At 38.9% G+C, this 13,634-nt stretch overlaps 2 protein-coding genes across 11 annotated transcripts in view; one reads left to right on the forward strand and one right to left on the reverse strand.

The window, feature by feature from the left end:
* LOC306817222 (uncharacterized protein) overlaps positions 1-13,634 on the forward strand; it is a 48,554-nt gene that overhangs the window by 16,551 nt on the left and 18,369 nt on the right. The gene's annotated exons all lie outside the window — the stretch shown is intronic.
* LOC306817224 (uncharacterized protein) overlaps positions 1-13,634 on the reverse strand; it is a gene marked incomplete at its 5' end in the record, with an annotated part of 31,645 nt that overhangs the window by 11,792 nt on the left and 6,219 nt on the right. The window contains one exon of one of the 10 annotated variants that reach the window (XR_013777996.1): positions 3,086-3,155. The exons of 7 other annotated variants lie outside the window; for them this stretch is intronic. Of the gene's footprint in view, positions 1-3,085; positions 3,168-10,278; positions 13,579-13,634 lie in introns of those variants that run through there. 2 more of the 10 variants (XR_013777997.1, XR_013777998.1) reach the window with 2 other exon arrangements.

Below are 13,634 nucleotides of genomic sequence, written 5' to 3' on the forward strand. Positions count from 1 at the left end.
TTATCCCTAAATAATCTCACTCTCTTTCACTTTCGACCTTCTGTAGCTGTCTAACGCTCTTTCTCTGCTCGTCTCTTTCTCTATCCTGGCATCGTGCATTTTTGTTTAACGTCTCTGTGTACTCTGACAACGCTGTACTCCCTTACAGTTGACTGAGACTACCTAATTATCAATGGTTGATCGAGCACAATTCATACAAGCTTTGTGTTGACTTCCATTGTGAGAGACTGGTGAAGCCTGCTTGTGGTGTTCACTGACTCTCTTTAATTTGCTGTCATCACTAAAATGAGAAACTCAAGGGGAAATATCGCACAAAAAACTAAACTTGCAGCACCCTCACATGTTATTTGCTCTGTGTGTGTGTGTGTGTGTGTGTGTGTGTGAGTGAGTGTGGGACACGTGAAGTGGTGCTGTCTTGAACAGTGGCATGGGCAGAGTGTCAGCCATATGGTGGCAATGAAGGAACTGATTAATAGGTCGGATGTGTGAAATGGAGAAGCTTTTTTTTTTTTTTCTATTTGACTTCTGACTCTGAGTGTGTGTGTTGGTCTGTGCGTCCGTGATACTGAATAGTGGCATGTGTGCGGCCATGAATGTGTGTGTGTGTGTGTGTGTGTGTGTGTGTGTGTGTGTGTCATGTGTCTACCAGATGGAGCTCTTGACAGTGAAATGTATCGGGGAAGTGGGGAGGGATTGGTGTGTGTGTGACATTGAATTGATGTCACTCAGTCCTCGTCTTGCCTCCTCCTAATTAAATAAACTCTCCCTTCACCTCGCTCCCTCTCTCTATCTCTCTCTAATTCCATCAGAACCGGATCCCTTCGGGCACACGACAGGGGCAGGTGGTTTATGCGTGTGCGTGCGCGTTTGTGTGTGGAAGGGGTGCGAGGGGTTAAACATGCGGATTACTCGGCGGGTGCAGTAAATTCATGGCCTTTCGCATTTGACAAATGACTCTGTCAGGCTGTGGAAGGGCAGCGGCCCTCCATCGACCCTCAAGGTGCCCTTCCACACATTCAGCTGCGACTGAAACCACAAGTGCAATGAACTTAATGAACAAACCTGCAGCTGCAGCCTCTGGGGAGAGCAGTGAACACAATCATTGTGCCCCACAGTACAGTGCATCCACCTTTGGCAGGTTTGGTTGCCTGCAGAGGGAATCAAACCTTTTAAAGGGTACAGGTTGTTATGCTGACTAGTTCAGAGTGAGAGCTCTGAGTAGGCAGAGGCGGTGGTCACATGGCTTTTGAAGAGATTTATATATGCATCACTTTCCTATAAACACTTTGTATGCAAGGGAACTTTTAAATAGCTGTGCAGCTCAACACTGTTTACGGCTTCTTATAGATGTCAGCGCTATTAATTACGACAATTAAATAATTTTAAAAATTAGTTATTCACAATTTATACTTAAGGTACAGCATCCCGATGCTAAAAAATATCTGCAGATAACCTGATCAGAGGGTCATAACATTTTGCCAAATGTTGCAAAAAGAGCACATTTGTTTTTCTTTTGGCCTTTTTATTTCATTGGACAGCTGAAGATACCCGGGAGAAAGGGGGTGGAGCGAGTTGGGGGCCTGCTCTGCTAAATCTAAAAAACAGTACCCCCACAGTTAGTGGTCTCCCTCTTTTGTTGTCAGGATGGTAGTAGAAAGTAAAAAAAAATAAAAATTAACAAGTTAGCGCACAAGCATTTGTACAGCTCCCTGTGAAGAGTTTTTACCTTGAGGCGATGAAACAGACAGGAACATTAACACAAAGATGAACTATTCCTGTATATGTTTCAAATCTTTAACACCTACCCAGGTGTCGGACGAAGTGTTTAACAGTTTAACAGCATGCTGCAGAAGCAGCCCCTTCTTACCTTTTTCACAGCAAAGATTCTAGACTGATGCATTTCACTTACAAAAAGAGCAGCATTTATTTTGTCTTCTTTTTCTGGTATTCTTCTAATTTCTTAATTTCCCCTAAATACTCTCTTCATTTGTTTGCTCCTTTGGATTCATTGATGGTCTATTTATTTTTGAATGTTTTTAATTGTGTAATGTCGCTTCTAGATTTATTGCTTTTATCTATTTTTTTATATCTAGTTTTGATCGCTTTTTTAAAATAAAACTCTCTTTAATTTATTTCTTTTTGCCTCTTTTGTGTTTCTATTTCATTGAACTGCTTACTTATCTTCTTAGATCTTCAGTCCTCTCGGTATCAACCTAAGCTGCCTTGGTTCCTATGCTGCCTGAGTTATTATGAAGCAATTATGAGCAATTATGTTGCTGATGATGTCTGGGTTCTTTTACTGTTGGGGTTTTGTTGTGGTTGCTTGGTTGTTTCTATGCTTCTTGTGTCAAAGCACTTTGAAAAAACCTTGTTTTAAAAAAAGTGATCAAATCAAGTGACAAATAAAGTTATTATTTTATTGTTACTGTACACATCCCAGTCAAAATCAGCAATGATTTAAGAGTTACAGCTTTGTCCACAGGAGGCTCAACACAGACTCAAACATTCTCACAGAAGCTTTAAAAACCAAACATTTGAATACCCACTGGCAACTTAACTTTTTCTTTCAAAACATACAACATTCAATGTTTAATGATTTTGTTCATGAAATATGTATTACTCATAAATAAATAAAAAAATAACCCACCCTAAAAATACATAAACCAAATAATGCAAAAGATTATGCCCATCAATTGTACTGTTCCTTTATAATAATAAAAAAAAGATAATTATCACCTTCATCTGAGAGTTTTGTTAAGCTGAATTCTGTGGCTGCCATCACTAAGGATTGTGAAAAAGTGGCAGGAGTATCTGATCACTGGATGAAGGAGAAGAGAGGTGAAAGATAGTAAAGAATAAATAAAACAAGAAGCACGCAAAGACAGTAAGCCTGTAAATACTGAATCTGCTTAAAGAGAGTAGCTACCTCTGGCAAACAAATGATGCAGCGTGTTGATTGACAGGACAGCTGAAGTATATATATATATATACTGTGGAGGATTTTGAAGGAGCAGGTGTGGATGAACAAACAGACTTACTTACAGTACAAACCTGAGAGCAATAGAGACACACTGGGAAGGACAAAACAAAAGGGGAGGGGAGGGGGACACATGAGCCTCTGTTCATTTTCTCAGTTTGTACTTCACTGATTCGTTCTACTCTCGTCACTCAGTAGAGGAAGCAAGGAAGACACAAAGAGGAGGGGTTAAGGTGCTGTCAGTTACCATGATGCTGCATGATCACAAGCTTTCCCTCATGTTATTCTTACAATTAATTTCTTAAAATATTTTTACGACAACTAAAATTCCTACAAGCATATAAAGATAAATCTTTCATTTTCCAGCTCTGTTTTACATTTTTATGGTTTCATATTTCCCAGAGAAGGTAGGCGGTTTTAGGGCACCCTCACACGGCCATTTTGGACACCCCTCAGTTTTCTAAATATGATACTAGTTATCACAGTAAAGCAAAAGGTCTTGCAGTGATGGAAGCGGGCAAGCGAACTGGTTCCGATATGTATATAAGCCTCCAAATTTGTCTAAGAAGCTTTACGAGGAGAAATGTGGTAAAACTAGGAAAACAATGGAGAGAAGTTAAAACGCAAAAAGGTTTCAAGACTGATGGAGCGTTGGCTAAACACTGAAGCTTCTTTGTACACTTTGCAACCCACTTGTGCATCAGCATCGTGGGAGGAGGGGGGTGAGTGGGGGCCGCTCTCTTCAATGTTTTGAATTTTAGACTGGAGTATACCAATTTTTAACACTACGAGTCAGAGTGCGCCTTTAACTTAAAAATCTCACAGTGTATCACTCTTCAAGACTCATCTGAATCTCATACATGCTCACTAAATTATTTGTGTTTATTTTTCCCCCAGACTCCTCAGCAAAATTAACTGCTTAAATTGTCCAAACATAAAGAACATGTTTTCTCCACTAACATTTGGGGATTAGAATCTAATCAAAGTTTTCAGATTGTTCAACTCACGGATATTGACTTTCACTAATTGCACAAAAAAAGTGGATTCGATTTTGCTCTATAACAGAATGTGTTCGAGCAGAGTTAGAGCGAATCATGGTTAATGGGAGGAGGAGGAGGGTTGCTTCCATTAAAGTTAGACTTTGTGTGACAACAGGGGAAATGAGGGCCTGTGAGTGGGCGGGCTTGATGTGACTCCCTGTGATGGAGAGGGACGAGGGGCTCCATTCGGTCAAAGTGGGCCGCTGGAGTCGAGCCGCTCAGTTATGAAAGTGGCTCTGAAATGGAAGCGTGTGGGTGCCAAGTGCCTTATTGAACACTCGCTTATCTAATTGCATGTCGACAAGTAGGGGAAAATGAGCTCTGTGCACGTTTGTGTGTCTGTGTTCATTCATCCCATGGCTATTGTAATCCCATCATTCGAAATCCATATTATTGCCTGTGTGTTTTGTGGTTTGCAGTCCCAGCTTGTGCATTTGTTGTCACATGCTCTGATGATGTAATTAGCCTATTTATTTATGTATTTGTAGTACTTTTGCACTGTGCGTGTGTGTGTGTGTGTGTGTGTGTGTGTGTGTTTGTATCAGCTCATACTGTTCTTCCCTCTCGCCTCTGTTTATAAGCGCAGCCGGAGTAACTGGGATTGGAAGCCTGGATAATTGCTGTGGGGATTAAACACAACAGCTCCTCCGGTGGAGGGTCCCAGGTCAGCACAGGCAAAGCGCTGACTAGAGTTTTACACAAAGGAGAAAAAGACATTGCTTTGCTCTTTTATTGACAAACAAGAGCAGATCCTCCCCCTCTTCTGCTACTTATTACCCCAAAGTCTCCCAAGGAATGGAGGCTAGAATTGCACTGTGATAATGCTGTGCATGTTTGAAACAGGATTTATTCATCTAAATAACATCCAATAAGCCTTCACTGTAATTTATGGCTGTCCAACAACTAAATGTGTTATTCATAAATCACGTTAATCACCTGTATGATTTTTCACATTTAAAAATAAAAACTGTTAGGCATCTATTTTGAATTTTTTTTTTTGGTGCCTTAAGTTGAAAGGATCTCTTGCTGTTTGAATTTAAATCTGCGTTTACGTTGAAATAAAATAAGGACCTTCTGGCAGATAGAGGTAATAACAGTAACAAAAACGCAAAAAAAGAAATTTGTTACGGATTAAACAATTTAATAAAAACAGCTCAAAAGAACGTTAGAAAAGGAAAATGCTTGATGTCACAATGTCAATATTGCATTTGACTCATCAGTTGAGCTGTCTGTTTTATTTATTGTTGTGGAGGATTATCCATAAATATAGATATGTAATTAATGCTGAGAGCATTCCCTCATGGAAGAAAAAGTAGGGGCTCACGTTTTTTTTTAAATGTTGTGTTTTGTCATTACTATCTCATAAAAAGATATACAATTATTATTGTTTATGCTCCTTTTTGTTCAAGATTTGAGATTTCATCTTTTCTATTTAATCGCATTGTTTGGTCGATGAATTAAATAATCTTAACACAAAAAAAAACAGTGAACAAAGGCTTTTTTTTCTGGTTTTTGTTATTTCCAGTTCAAGTTTTTTCCCCCTTGTTAGTCATAAAGACAGCTTGGAGCTGCATTCAGCGGACCTGTAAATGACAGACATAAAAAAACAGTCCGTCATCATCAATGGAATTTGACAAGGCCTGACAAGCAGATGTGGGAACCATTGACTGACAGGTACTGACATGAGTTTTTTTTTTTTTTTTTTCAGTCAATGTGTGTGAATGTGTTCTTGTATCGTTATGAAGGATTACGTTCAGCATGCTTGACGGTGTATCAACAAATCTGTGCAGTATTATCTGATTTTTAATCAATGATAAGGATCAATGGACACTCACATCTGCTGTATATTAATCGAAAATGTCTCTATCGCGCCTAAAAGTTGAAACCCCTGAAGTTTTCTTTTTTCATTCTTCCTTTATTGGCTTTGTTAAAAGGTTGCTCCTTATATTATATTCATCAGCTGGCTAAGATATAGCAGCCCCTCCTCCCATAGAGTTTGTGACACGTCCACTGTGGATCTTAACACACAGGCCCTCTTGTGAAATGACACGAATAAGAAATAAAGCTGTAGCCTCGAGATAGTAATGCATGGCCATAATTTAATTAAATATAAGCAGTGTACTTGTGTCCAGAGCTAGCATAATTCTGTTGTAATTCGAGGAAAATCCTTTTTTAAACCTCGTTTCTAAGCAGAAATGCTAACTGGATTAGACTTAATTTTGTGGTTCTGGCCTATACATTATTTTATTCAGTCTTTTCAAAGGGTAGGATGTGTGGGGGTTTCATGCGTGTTATTCAGCAGTGCTGCATATGTGTAAAGTTCTCTGCTGTGATCAGTATGTGCGGAGCTCCGTGCACCTGCTGCATTATTAATAAGCAGCGATATATGATAAAAGAGAGAATCAGACACATGTCCCTTCCAGTTTTTTATCCCCACTACCTTTTTCCTCTCCTTTATCTGGACGTAAATAATATGAAATTCAGTTGTAAAGGTCAGCATGACTCCTACTACCTACTCCACCTACTGTCATCAGACCTTGCCTGTCTATAACGCAAGATGCTAATCAGGACAGTGCTCCTTCAGCATCCCTGACTGTAGCATTCATGTTTCATTCATCCATGTTACCAGAGGCGAGCAGGAGATCAGGTGTGAGTCTATGCGCCTTGCATGCAGAGTTGGACTTAAACTTGATGCCTCGGCGTTGTGTGCCTCGAAGGAAACTGTGTGTTCTTTGTGCGCATGAATGAACAGTGTTAGACAGGAGTTAACCCCTGAGAGGATCCTGTGTGCATGTATGTGTTTTGCATGAGTGCACTTTTGTGTGTGTGTGTGTGTATGTGTGTATGTGCATACTTATAGATACTGTACATATGCATGGAGGCCGTTTGTTTACCTTGGCTATCCATGAGAAACACACGTATGCTTGTAAATGGGGTCGCAGGCTTCTTTGTTTGAATAACATCTAAAGAGAGCATCTGAGACAAATCTCTCTCTATAATGTGTGCACTTCTTCTGCTGACCAAAAAACCCTTCACATTTAAAGTGCTACTATAGCCGTACTTTTTAGTCTGAAATAACACAACTCTGTTGACTTTCAAATTAATTGAGGCCTTTTTGAAAGCTAGCTGTGTCCGAACAAATCCCACTCCTCTTCAGTTTGGAACATTTATCTGCACTTTTTTATAATACACTCTACTTAGTGTTTGTACTCATGTGTATCCAATGCAGAGATTACTGAATATTTCCATTCATAAAGACCACAGTAGGAGCTCACTAATGCATGTGTTTTTCATGACTTACTGTATGGTATCAGGTGTCATCATTATTCCCCTAAATTAAATTATGAATTAAAGTGAACTGTCTCAGACCCACGTGGTTACATTTCTTCAGACTGAAATAAAGTGGATGAATAGTCAGGATTTGTGGGTTCAAACCTCCTAATTAGTGTTATTACTAGCCATGATAATTCAGTTTAATTTGTTCAGTTTATAGTCTATGAATGAAAATCTATAATTCGATTACATAAACACAGAAAGAGCAGAGAATATTAATATTAAAAAAGCCTAGAGGATAAAATTACACAGCAGTAACATCAAGTTCTAGCCTCTAAATCGTACATTCAAGCACAAAAAAAAAGTGATTTGATTGAAGCCAATAATTCAGACATAATAATAATTCTTGTTTTAAAACACACAGGGTGCATCCTTAAGACAGAGTTTGAGAGATGACTTAACACAAACAAAATCAACTCGTTTTTTTTTTTTGCGATTACATGGTAAAACACATTACACCACTATTCCACAGGGCCATCCTGAAAAATGTAACTCTTCAACCGCACCGTCTTCTTCAAACGGTGACCCAGTTAGAAACTGAAAACGTCACCGTGAAGATTTCCACTGAAAATATGATGAGCTTCCTGTAACAAATGTTGTCTGTTCTGTGTAATATCCAAAGTTACAAAGTAACATGAACATATTTCAGTGGGGAAAAGTGCAATGTTCTTTTTGGCACTGTAAGCAAGTCAGATATGCTTAATTTAATGTATTTATTTAAGCAATTTCTTTGAACCTGAGCAAACATCAATCAGAAGGATATCTGGATATAGATATCACAAGAGGTAGGAGAGCTGCAGAGTGGACCAAAGCATTTCTCTTTATTTCAACAGCCTGACGGAGAAGACTTCACACAGATGGTTGTTGTGTAACACTCTGTGAAGTCCTTTTTGCTGTAAGAACTCCAAGTGAATTGACGAAATCCATCTTATAGCTTAATCGACCTCTTAACTGTACTGACATCTATTTTATCAGTCAGAGATGAACCCTATTAAACCCACAGTGAAATACCCCCTCCCCCCTCTCAGGCTGTTTTATTTAAGAAAGACTAGTAATGTTGTCTTTATATTTGCTAAGATCAATTCCATTGATCAACAACCCATCCACAGGACCATTTTCAGTTTCAGCTATCTCTGAAGCTTTGCCTCCTGCCCTGCCCTCCCCTTGCCCCACTTCCCAAAAACAAAACCAGGACTTAACTAGTAGATTCTCTCCACAGATCGAGACCAAACCAGTGTCAGCTGAAACTCTGCTCCAGCCGTCGACTCGCTTGAGCATCTCTTATCAGCTGCAGGTCCTGAGCAGACCTGTCAGCTTTGACCTCGCAGAAAAACAAGTTTGCATTCCATGCACCCGAGGTACAAAAGAACATGTTCTGGAAATGGCTTATGCATTTTTAAACAACACCTCTTGTACTCAGAGAAAGACTCTGCTAATGTATTCGTTTTTATATGTTGAGTCTCATCTGTGTCCTGCAGTCCAGTTCGGCAATTTCATACCCGTAAGGGAGATGGAAGCATGGTGAATCTTCTGTCCAATGTTTCCCCATTATGATCCAAGGAACGTGTGTTTGAACATTTATAAATTCACATGGAACGTGTGCTTTGCTAATGTTGAGTTCTTACTTGTCATTTTCTTCTTCCTACCATTCTTTTGGTTTGCATTAAGAATAGTTATCTGTAAATTTCTGCATGTCAGTGACTGTACGTTACCAATAGAAATTTGACTTGTCAACTACTCAAGTCTTGATGTTAAAAAAATAGCAGCGTTGGCTCTGGGTCTTGATGTCAGTCTGTATATTTTTCCACACTTATAGTCCACAATAAAATATCTGAAAACCTATATGATGAATTACCATTAAATTTTGTACAGATAATCATTGTCCCCAGACAACAAAGTTAATTGATTATTAAGATTCCCTGACTCTGAAGTTGACATTTTGGCCGATGAATGAAATGTGTGCAAATCTCTCAGATTGACATGATGGCACTACAATACATGCCATGTTTAGCATTAGCTGCACTCTCATCCAGTCAGCTTTGTTTTTAAATACTTGATTCCTAATGGAAAATTAAGCATGGCAACGGTCTGCTATTCCTCGATCGATAAATAGCGTTAAGAAGAACACACAGTTACTCAGAAAAACAGTCAGTTGCGAGGGATGCAGTTCTAATCCCAAAAGCTGCAGGACTAACTATAATCATAAGCACAGTAGCTTACTTTAAGCAGTATGTTTCTCTTCTCGTTCTCTGATGTCAAGGTGTTTACCTTCCCCCTCTGAAGACCAACTGTTGGTAGATAACATTTGGAATTCTTAAGAGCAAATGGACTTTCAAGGAGGTAAACCAATCAAGGCTTGTGGAGCAGCTTAGTATCGTGGTGGTCATGTCTTATCCTGTTGGGGTTCAAATCCACTATATAACAATAAGTCAGGTAAAAACACAGGTTGTAGGACTTTTATTTTTTCGTGATTCATGGCACTTTGCAACTTTTTGGGCTATTTGTCACAATTGTTTATTCCTGTTCATTTTTACACACTAAGGACACACTCACTCTAGACTTGGTTGCTCAATTCCATGCTAAAGCGTAATTGTCCCCTCTGGCCTTTCCCCGCCTGGCCATAACACTCCAAAAGGTCTGAATATTGGAAGGCAGAGATTGATGATAGTTTAAGGGCAAATTACGTGCCCATGCTTGTGCTCATGCTCGTGCAACTGTTCCATACTCTTCCATCCATGCCAAGGAAGTGTATCGTGCTCAATGAAGCACTCACACTAGTCAAATGCAATGGACTTTGGGTGACTTTGCCAGTGTAAGTGCAGCCTAAAGGAACCTCTGAAAACATCGTCGGTTTTGTTTCCGATCTTTTGGATAGATGTGAGTGGACCCTCCAAGTAATATTAATATTTGATATAACTTAGAAAACTTCTCCCACAAACTCATTGTTCAATAAAACCATGTAGAAAGAAAGAGTGTCAGATTCAGCCCTGGAAAAATTACAGTTGAACTACGATTGCCCCCACTGAATTATAATGATTGGAGCCTGGAGTCAGTCTGAAACAACCTCTTACAGAACAAGGAATAAATTACAGCCCAAACTCAGATCAGACTACCAGATTCTCAGATATTCATATCATCGCTTTACACTGCCTCATTAAATTTGATCTTTAAGTTCAAACAGGGTCAAACAATCATGCACACATTTAGTTAGTTTTCACAATTGGTCAAATCCAAGCTGACACAGCAACATACATATCAAATAGAGTAACATTCGTAAACCTTTAAAATGTACCTTTTTCTATTATGTACAGACACCGACTATTCTCATATAATCTTTGCTTTATATTTTTTATTTTCCTTGCCATCTCATTTTAAAAAATGAGAACAGTCAGTGTGAAACTGCTGTGCGCATCTGGGGACACTTTCAGAATTTTGCCTGCAGCAAACTTGTGCCTGAGCTGACCTTCTAGAAGAGCTCACATAGCATATCTCTGTTTTTTTCATTCAAGGTTAAACTCCCTGTTTCAGCTAAATGAGTGAAAGGTCATCAATCTTCCCAGAGGGCCTGACGACAGTTGTTGATTTCTGTCCACTGCTCATTTCCAAAGATATATCCCAATATGCTGCAGCATGCTGATGTCTTAATCACTACACAAGTGAGCTAATTGACCTCGTGACATCCTTGAGAAAAAGTACTGAGAGAGTGCAGGCAAGATAAGTTACACTTTTCAGAGGCTAAGAGATCATTTCACAAGAACTGATTTAATTTTGAGGAGGCAGTGGTGAAAGGAAATGAAAACTGTGATGTATTGTTTTATTACATGTAGTACAATAAAAACCTGTTTGTATTCAAATATTCAGGTTTTGTTGATCGTGTCAGAGAGAAGCTGTGTCCTCTCTGTGATTATTTTTGATCCTGTACTTCATGAACGTGTTACTCTTTAGAAAGATGGGCTTATTCGTTTCACCAACATTTGCCTTTAATGGACACAAGCAGCTGATGGACATCAGAGGGCATGGTTTAGGATCCTCTGATTAGAGAAGCCGAGGAGAGGAGAGAAAGAGATATGTGAATAAATGAGGCAGACTATACGTTTAATAGTTTAAACTTGTGCTAAACCTAATATGTTTTTATACTCGAGAAATAATGGTTGTGTACATATTTTGTCCAAAATTCGAACAAAAAGACTCTGTGCCCACACTAGTAGGAGAAGAACCATGATACCAACAACATAATTACACATAATAAGCTCACACTTAGCCTTCAGTCATAGTAATTTCTCCCAGGGTGCATCTGTGATCGGCTCCTGTTTTGTCCGTCACTTTGGAAAATTGAAAGCAGGAAGGGGGGATGTTCTTTGAAAAATCCCTGACCCTCCTCACATTAAACAAGAACAGTAATGTTTATGATGTATGTGGGTGTTGTGTTTATAGACACTCTTACAGTAAAGGATGACTCAAGGTGAAATCTACTGAGAACAAGAAATCCACGTCAGTCTAATCACCCTGTTCATAGAACATCCTCGAAGCTTTGCAGCAGCTTGTCTGCGTTCAAGGGCATTTTATTGTCGGGGCATTTTTATTAAAATTCTTTTGATGTATATTTCATGACTCTTAGTTTAATCTATTATTAAACTAGTTCAAGAATCAAAATTAATTATAAAAAGGGTAACAGTCATACATATATAATTAAAAATGTATAAAGAAGTGTAGCTTGTATGCATAGTGGCAAACATTCATGGCTTTAAGAGCTACATAAATGTCCCTCCATCAGTCGTCCCATTCAAAGACGTTGAACCAACTCAACAAGCGTGACAGTTTCTTCCAACTTACTCTTTTGATTTAAATCATCGAGTAATCAAATCAATCAACTAATCAAGTCTAAAAATTCCCCCAATTGATGGATCACAAGGTATTATAAGAAACCACAGACCTCCACAATCTGATTAAGTCCCACCCAAACACAATTTGTCCGCTGTTAATGAAAATGAATGTAACCTGCCATCACAAACAGTTTCAGCAGTACAACAGTAAAGATGCAGTGCAGCGTAGCTAATTGAATCACCTTTACCTCAATGTAAACCCTTCCTGTAAGTGCGGTGTTTAAGTGTCAATAGGCTATCACACAGTTTCAGTTCTTCTAATTTAAAGTTGAGCTTCTTTTAGTCGATATTTGTCCGAATATAAGACAACAAAGGCTTCCATTCTTTTGAAGGATCATTTCTGAAGAACAAGTAAATCCTTCCTGTTTTAATTAAGAAAGCAATTTCAATTAAAAATAATGAAACCAACAATTGAATTAAACAAGGTTAGTTTCTGGTCTTAATACCTTTAAAATAAACTCATGTTTTCAATGTTTGTGGAATAAATTGTCACACTTATATAATATAAAGTCATCTTTCAATAATTTCCACTAGACTTTAAATAGGCTGGTTTCTCACCTTTCTTGTGTACAGTGACAGATGTTGGCATATCAAATAATACGGGTGTTTGGTCAGCGTTACCAAGGGGCTGTGAGAGCTTTTTCCTTTAACTCATCACATAAAGCTGAAAAGACATCTGAATCCTGCGTATCGTTCATTCAGTTTTTCAGTAACATGCACACTCACGCGTCCATCTCTTGGAAGCGACCGCTTTGGAGATCAAGGTAAGATTCTCCCTGAATTTGCATTTTTTTAATAAAGTCTTTTTGGGCACAAATAGTCAGAGGCTATGTAGTCATCCGAAGTTAGTAACTTGGTTCAGAGATGGCACGGTTGAGCAGTAACAAAAGTTGGTTAAAAAAACATGTTGCACCTCTTGCTCAAGATTATGTGACCGCTGGTCCTAAAAAGATAAAGTATTTCTTGCTGTAGCCATATTGGACTTTAGTTTAGTAGGACTCTACCTGTAGCCACTCAACATGGCTGTGACAGCTGAGCTCCACGGGTAAATGTCTTTCACTACGGGCATCAACGTTACAGCTGCTGTAATGAGATGCATCCCTAAACGGTGAAATATACTCATGTGTTTTCAGAAGTAAGCCTGTGCGTGTGAGTCACTGATAAGTATTTGTCATACTTGTCACAATGTTGATGACACACTTGTCAATCACAGGTACTAACACCACAGGAAAAAGCCAGTCAGCGAACATCCCTGGTGTCGACTGACACAGATATTTCTGGCACTGCTGAGTCGTGAAGATCCCCTTGAAGTGAAGAATTCCTTTTCCTGGTTGTGAACGATGCCCTAAAACATAAGGTGACAACCAATGATACTCACTTTATTTAAAATTAGAGAAGAAC

The sequence above is a fragment of the Symphodus melops genome, assembly GCF_947650265.1.
Source record: "Symphodus melops genome assembly, chromosome: 21".
Classification (NCBI taxonomy): Eukaryota; Metazoa; Chordata; class Actinopteri; order Labriformes; family Labridae; genus Symphodus; species Symphodus melops.